The sequence below is a fragment of the Galeopterus variegatus genome, unplaced genomic scaffold (genome assembly GCF_000696425.1).
Source record: "Galeopterus variegatus unplaced genomic scaffold, G_variegatus-3.0.2 Scaffold1472, whole genome shotgun sequence".
NCBI lineage: Eukaryota > Metazoa > Chordata > Mammalia > Dermoptera > Cynocephalidae > Galeopterus > Galeopterus variegatus.
The window spans coordinates 69,228-76,660 of NW_007727583.1; positions in this window are offsets into that span (position 1 = coordinate 69,228).

A 7,433-nucleotide genomic window follows, 5' to 3' on the forward strand; every position below is an offset into this window, starting at 1 on the left:
TTATGCATCTATATTCCTTAGTGAGGGTGATAAACCAAAAACTGGACCCAGAATAGGCCAACCAAATAGTAGAGAGCAGCCTAGAGAAACCTGGTGGGGGCTCCTGTTAGAGAGGGACCGGCGACTCAATCATCCTCGTGGCACAGAGCGGGCGGACTTGTGCTGAATTAACCGATTAACCCACCCGTCTCAGCTGAAGCCTTACTTAGAAGGAGAGGAAACAACCATGGTCTTTTTAAATAAAATTTTATTCATTCCAGAGTTAGAATTCAAAAGGGTGAAAAACCAAATAAAATGCTTGAAAAAAGCAGACCCAGTCCATGACAAGCTGGGAAAGAAGCCATGCTGTGGTCACTGGAGCAAGGTTGAGACTCAGGATTTTCGTAGCTGAGAAACAGTCTTCCTGGTCATCAAATCTGAGAAAAAACGGTGTCCTCTGGGCAGGTACCTAAGTCAGGAGGGGGAGACAGGAGAGGGGCCAGGAGGAGAATGGGGAAAGGCTGGGGAGAGAGAGGGGGAGAGAGGCAGAGCAGAGAGGCAGAAATGGGGGACAAGAGAGGAAGGAGAAAAGAGACAGAGGGAGAGGAGAGGGAGTGGGGAAAGAGAAGGATGTTAGTCATTTTAAAAGCATCAAACAAAGGGAAGCCAGTTAGCACGCTTCGTGAACGCTTAAGCAAATGATGCCTCAGTGGCTCCGAGGGCGGGAGGGCCGGGGTGTGAGGAGAGGGGGTCTCCCCAAAAGAAGTCCTAATCCCCAGTACCTGTGGGCCTGACCTTATTTGGAAATAGGGTCTTTGCGAATGTAATCAAGTGAGGCCATACTGGAACTGGGTGAGCTTTCTTTATCTATTTATTTTACTTATTGAAACATAATTGATTGTACAGATCTGTGGGGTACAGTGTTGAATATCGATGCCTGCGTGCAACACGTGATGCGCAAATCAGGATAATTAGTATATTCAACTTTACACAATGTTCGCATTTTTAGGGTGGGCCTTCTGATAAGAGGGAAGTTTAGACATAGACACACACAGAGGAAACCACTGTGGAGATACAGGCACACGGATGTGGGGAGAACACCATCTGATGACAGGGGCAGAGATGGGAGTGACGCGTCCACCAGCCAAGGACGCTGAGGATTGCCAGCAACCAACACAAGCAGGAAGAGGCGGGAAAGGAATGTCTCTGGCCCTGCCAGCACCTTGATTTCAGACTTCTAGCCTCCAGACCTGAGAAAATCCATTTCTGTTGCTTAAAGCCTCCTAGTTTGTGGGGATTTGTTACCGCAGCCCTAGGAAACAAACACAAGGTTCCTATCAAAATAAAGATCTGCAGCCTCCCTGTTATGAGATGAATTGTGTCCCCCAAAATTCATATGTTGAAGTCCTAACTCCCAATACCTCAGAATAAGACTGTATTCAGAGATAGGGCCTTTAAAGAGATAACCAAGTTGAAATGAGGTCATCAGGGTGGGCCTTTATCCAATACGACTGGTGTCCTTATAAGAAGAAATTTGGACACACATACACACAGAGGGGTGACCATGTGAAGTCACAGGGAGAAAAGGGCCATCTACAAGCCCAAGAGAGAGGCCTCAAGGAAAACCAAACCTGCTGGTATCTTGATCTTGGACTTCCAGCTTCCAGAATGGTGAGAAAATACATTTCTGTTGTTCAAGCCACCCAGTCTGTGGGTTTTTGTTATGGCAGCCCTAGCAAACTAATATAGCCCCCAAGCACCAATGTTCTCTGGCCCCACTGGCTGGAAGGCTGAGGAGACTTTCCTATTTGCTTCAGTGGCTGCCTCGAGCTGGCACAATGATGGGTGGAGGGAAGTCAGCAGCCCGGGCTGTGGGCCCCACCTGGCACCTGCCCAGCCCTTCCAGGATCACAGAGTCCTCAGCCGGCACCCCATGTGACACAGCCCAGGGGGTGCTTCTGAACATCCTGTTTCCCCAGGCCACCCCTGTGCCAGGCTCCCTGGCTTGGGCACTTCCTCCTGGGGCTTGGAGATTTCTATGCGTGGCTTTGCACATGCCCGGCCACCAGTACAATGTGAGGACTGGAGCTGGGGCTTCCTGAAGGGCAGGGTGATAATGGCAACAAACTGGGGCTTCCACACCCAGATAAATGGTCTTTATGCTTTAATTCTGCCCTGACCCTTCATTTCTGCCAGGTCTGGGAGTTCATCCTTCAGAGCTGCCTGCCACTGCATGGAGCTTTATCCCTGAGAAATGTGTCAGAGTAGAAAGATTCAGTCTTCTTGTTTTTTTTCGGTTTTGTTTTGTTTTTAACCAGTGAGGAGACTAAAGCCCAGAGAGGGTAAGAGACTTGCCCCAGGTCGCACAGCTATTTGGGGGTCAAATTGAATCTAAAACACCAGGCTCCTGAACCCAGGCAAACCCTCAGTGCACTCAGCACAAGCACCTCGTGAGTTCTCACACAATTCAGTTAGGTCACTCTTTTTTCTACCACAGTGATATTAACATTTGTGGTGGGCTACAGAGCTTTTTTAAATTTTAAAAGCGCTTCAGCGTCTTATTTATTACAGCAAAATCTAGTTCACATCACTGTTAATAAAATTGTGATTTAACAAAAAGCTTTTATTACAAAAATAAATTTCAGTAATAACTGCTTAACCAGACACTTTGCAATTAGAAATAAAACTGCGCAGTAGGAGAAATGCAATTCACAATAAACTACGTTGTTCCCTCTCCCCGCCCTCCACTTGCCTGGCCTCCACATATTGATACTGGATTTCAAACCATTTGCTGGCATTGGTCTGTTTAGTACTGTTCTATTCTCCAAATAATTGGACAATTTCATATTTTTAGCTCAGGATTGATTCCCTAGTAGTTGGTCACATGTTCTTTCAGTCCTTAACAATCAGATCTACCAAGAAAATAGGGAGATGGCAACACCTGCCCTCACCAGCCTGTCAAAGGCAGTAACCCCTCTGTCTACATGAAGAGTTAAGACAGAGCCCCTCCAATGTCTCTTTGCTTAATGTAATCCCAAATTTTGGTCTCATCACTAAAGCTCAGAGTGCATGCACCCCATTGTATTACTGAGATGGGGCTATCATAAAAATATAATATAGACTGGGTGGCTTAAACAGCAGACATTTATTTTCTCACAGTTCAAGAGCCTGGAAGTCCAAGATCAGGGTGCCAGCATGGCTGGGTTCTGGTGAGGACCCTCATCTTGATTGCAGACAGCCACCTTCTCACTGTGTCCTCACTGGCAAGTAGAGAGCAAGCTATCTAGTGTCTTATTAGGGCACTAATCCCACCATGAGGGCCCCACCCTCATGACCTCATCTCAACCTAATCACCTCCCAAAGGCCCCATCTCCAAATACCATCACACTGGGGCTTAGGTCTTCAACATATAAATTTGGGGGGGATGGGAGGGAGAGACACAGTTCAGTTGATAACAAATATCTGCCTGGTTACTTGCACGGTGTTTGTAATTTGCAGTTAGGTTATATTAGTGGGAATAGTTTTTCTTCTTGCATGTCTCCCATGCAAAAACTTTTTTTTCCTCCAAGCAATATCACCTTTAGTATGCTGGTGAGGACAATTGAAACAAACAAAAAGAACTGTATTGAAATCTCATTAGTTAAAAGTAAAAATGGAAGGGTTAATTGCCGTTCATAGCTCTGAAACTGCTGTTTTCAGCTGCAGAGCATCCGAACTACTTCTAGTAGGAGACCCCAGGGATCTCTGATAATTTTCCCCTGATTATTGCTGTATTAATTCCTCATTTCTTTAACCTTTCTGCAGTTTGTGAGTAAAATAGCTCTTAAAAAAGTGAAGAAATTAGGCAAATGCTTTCACTCATAAGTGCAGATAATACACATCCCACAGACTCTCTTTTGTGGGATTTTTCTATACATATTGACACAGCTAATCTTTGATTCTGCAGCGTGCACATAAATATTACCCAAGATGACTGGCATATGGTACTGTTATGTGTCTTTTAAGAAAATCTCCAACCGAATCCAATATTTCCCATGTGGCACCTGATTCACTGTGGGTGTGGGATATTTATAGAGCAGTAATAATGATATTTGAAAATACTGTAATATCTAAAGGCTCCATTTCACTGCAAATTTCATCTAGAAGGCTGCATTTTGCAGACATAAGCTCTTGTCAGCCATTCATGGTGATTGCCGGGATGCTGAGCATTGTTGGGATTCACGAAATGGCTGTGTTAAACATTATTGCCTTGGAATCTTTCAGAAGGAAAGTCACCTTCTCGTGTGGGTGGAGATATTTGTAGGTAAGGATTTGTGGCTAACTTGGCCTTCTAATGTTGGTCTTTTGCCCTTCCATAGAATTAGATTTTCAATGCATTTCTCCTTAATAACCTCGGAAGAGCCTCCAGCTATATGTGGTAGTTCATGAAATCGTAAAGTCAAAGAATCTTATAATCAGAGGGTCAGTGAGCTGTGAGTGAACCTAGACACCATTTTAACCGAACTCTCTCCCTTTTCTTAAACCAGTGAGGACATTGGTTTGGTGACAGAGGCAGAACTGGGGTCTTATCCCAGTGCTCACCCCATCACCCCCGGTTTGTATCTATAGCTCATGTAATACTTTGTTTTATTAAATTCAATCCTATTCTATTTAACGAACTCTCTCCCTTTTCTTAAACCAGTGAGGACATTGGTTTGGTGACAGAGGCAGAACTGGGGTCTTATCCCAGTGCTCACCCCATCACCCCTGGTTTGTATCTATAGCTCATGTAATACTTTGTTTTATTAAATTCAATCCTATTCTATTTAACTTAATACATGTTACTAAAAAGCCCGCTGGACTAAAAGTCACACTTTTAAGTGTCTGCTATGTGCAAGTCCTCTACCAGGTCCACTTCCATCACCTTTCCTCATCATGTAACAACTGCTCATTAACTTAATTTAATTTTTACCAGAAGCTTGGAAGGTAGACATTATCTGCCCCATTTTACACAAAGGAAAGCTAATGCTCAGAAAGGTTAAGTGTCTTGCTCAAAGGTCCATAACTAGTAAGTAGTCAAGTCAGGTTTTGAACCTGGGACTGTCTGACCTTGCAGTCCATGCTCCTGCTGTCAGAGTTGGAGAGGAGGAGAAGATGAAGTTGAAGATATGTCCTTTCACAGGAGCAGGAAACCTTATTCTACTGGCCATGCCAGAGGTGTGGACACTGGATATGCACATTCCAGCCTGAGTTTCATCACAAGTTAGCAACTGACCATAGACCATGTGCAGCTTGGGGGACCCAGAAGAGAACGAACCATGGCCCCTGGTCCCAGGAGGAACACACTGGCTGTGTGGGAGACAGATGTGCAAACAGATGACAGCAGCACCTTGTGATCCAGGCTAGACAGATGGACGATCAGGGGCTATAACCTTAACCCTACAGGTTGGGGATAGTCTTGGAGGAGGTGATGCAGGAGCTGGGTCTGGGAGGATGGAGAGGAGATGGCCAGCTGACAAGGGGGGCTGGGAGGGAGGGTGGGGCTTCCAGGCAGAGGAACCTGCATGTTTCGGGGCATGGAAGTGGGGGAGGGTCAGGAGGCCAGAGGAGCTGGAGTGGGGAGGACCTCAGCTAGAGCGGTTGCAGAGACCAGATCACAGAGGGCTATGGGGGTATTGCTAAGGTCCAGGGTAGACCCTGCCCAGGAGGCTAGGGGAGTCCTGAGGGTCACGGGTGGGAAGGGACATCTGACCTTGGACAGTTAGCCAATTTAGAGGAAGGACTGGGGGAAGAAGTCAGGCTGGGGGCGGGGTGCCCATGAATGCTAGTGTAGGACTCCAGACAAAGGTGACTGCAGCCTGAAGCAGGCTGATAGTGACTGTGGGATCAGAGAGAAGGTAGCCTATTCAGAAGAGAGAATGAGCAGCCTGTGGGGAGGGAGAAGGGGATCAAGGATGACTCCCAGGTTTCAAACCAGGACAGGAGGGTGCGGTGGGGCCAACAGCTCAGCCCAGGAACACAGAGGCGGGAAGGGCTGAGCAGTGGTTGAGATTTCCCAGGGAGAGCCGAAGCCAGGGGAGAGGATGAGGATGGGAGACAGAGCCTCCTGAGGCTGGGTCTCAGCATGCCTGGGAGGGAAGGAGATAAAGGTGGTGTGTGCAGTAAGCTGGGAGAGGCGTGTTGGGAGGTGGCGTGTATCCTCTGTAGTCTCTGTGAAGTGGGGGTCAAAGTCACTTGCTGAGGGGAGTGGGTGGGGGTTGGGGAGAGGAGACAGGGATTGAATGGAGGTTGGACAGAACGGGCAGATGACAGTTCTGAACAGCCTGGAAGTGCTGAGGACCCAGCAGCACTGAGCAGCCTGGGGAGGGATGGAAGAGGTGGAGCCATGGGCCTGTCCCTGGGCTGGGGCTGCCAGGTGAGTGAGGGGAAGGACTGAGGCACAAGTGTGGGGTAGTCTGGGCATGATGAGGAAAGGAGGGGCGGCTAGGACGGGCTTATAGGATATAAACTTTGCAGAATCTGAAGAAAGGCACAGATGAGACTCATGTCCTTTAAAAGTCCCCAGACTGTAATGGTTGGTGCCAAGATGATTCAACCTTCTGAGGGGCTCCCTGTCCAACAGGGGCCAGCCCCCAAAACAGCTGTTTCAAGCAGAGGCCCTGCACAGGTTCCTTCCACGCAGAAGGCTGTGGAACAGTGGGCTCGCGAGGCCGTGTCCCCGGACTGCGGCTGCCCACCTTCCTTCCTGAGCACAGCTGATGTGCTGCTGGGGTGGGGGCAGCACATCTGAGCAGACAGCTTCTCTGGGACAGCCACACATGAAGACACACACGCCCAGGACAGCAGCATGGCAGAACAGCAAGAGCACTGGATCAGGAGTCCAGGGATATCACCCACAGATCTGCAGGGCCCTCGGTCACCCTATCTGCAGCCAGCTGATCACTATGGTCCATTCTGGCTTTTTGAAGTCATTAAGGCTAACCATGAAAGGAGCACACACAAAGGAGGGAGATTTAAAGAGAAGCAGCTTTGAGGATAGGTTGCAAGCTCTCTCACAAGACAAGCTAAGTAACCCCACAAGGGAGCTTAGGCCACAGAGCCAGGGTCTAGCTGGGAGCCCTGTTGGAGAGCTCGGTGAAAAGAGAAATCCCTGTGCACCTTGGAGTCAGGGAAGGCCTCTCTTCCTGATAGATTATCTCTGTTTCTGATTTCAGTAGTCTCTTAAATGCCACGTGGGTGGCCTTTTTAAAGATCGTGACAATAAAGAAATGCCAGTAAACAGGACACCTAGAGTGTGCCGGGTGCACACTAGGTGCTGACCACATGCCACTTCTGCATCACACACCAGCCTTTAAGGGAACACTATCATCCCCACTTCACCTATGAGGAGATCGAGGCCGGGACCTCTCCAGTGGCTGTGCTAGAATCTGAACCCACAACTGTCTGGCCCTAGATCTGTGTTTGTCAAACAGGGA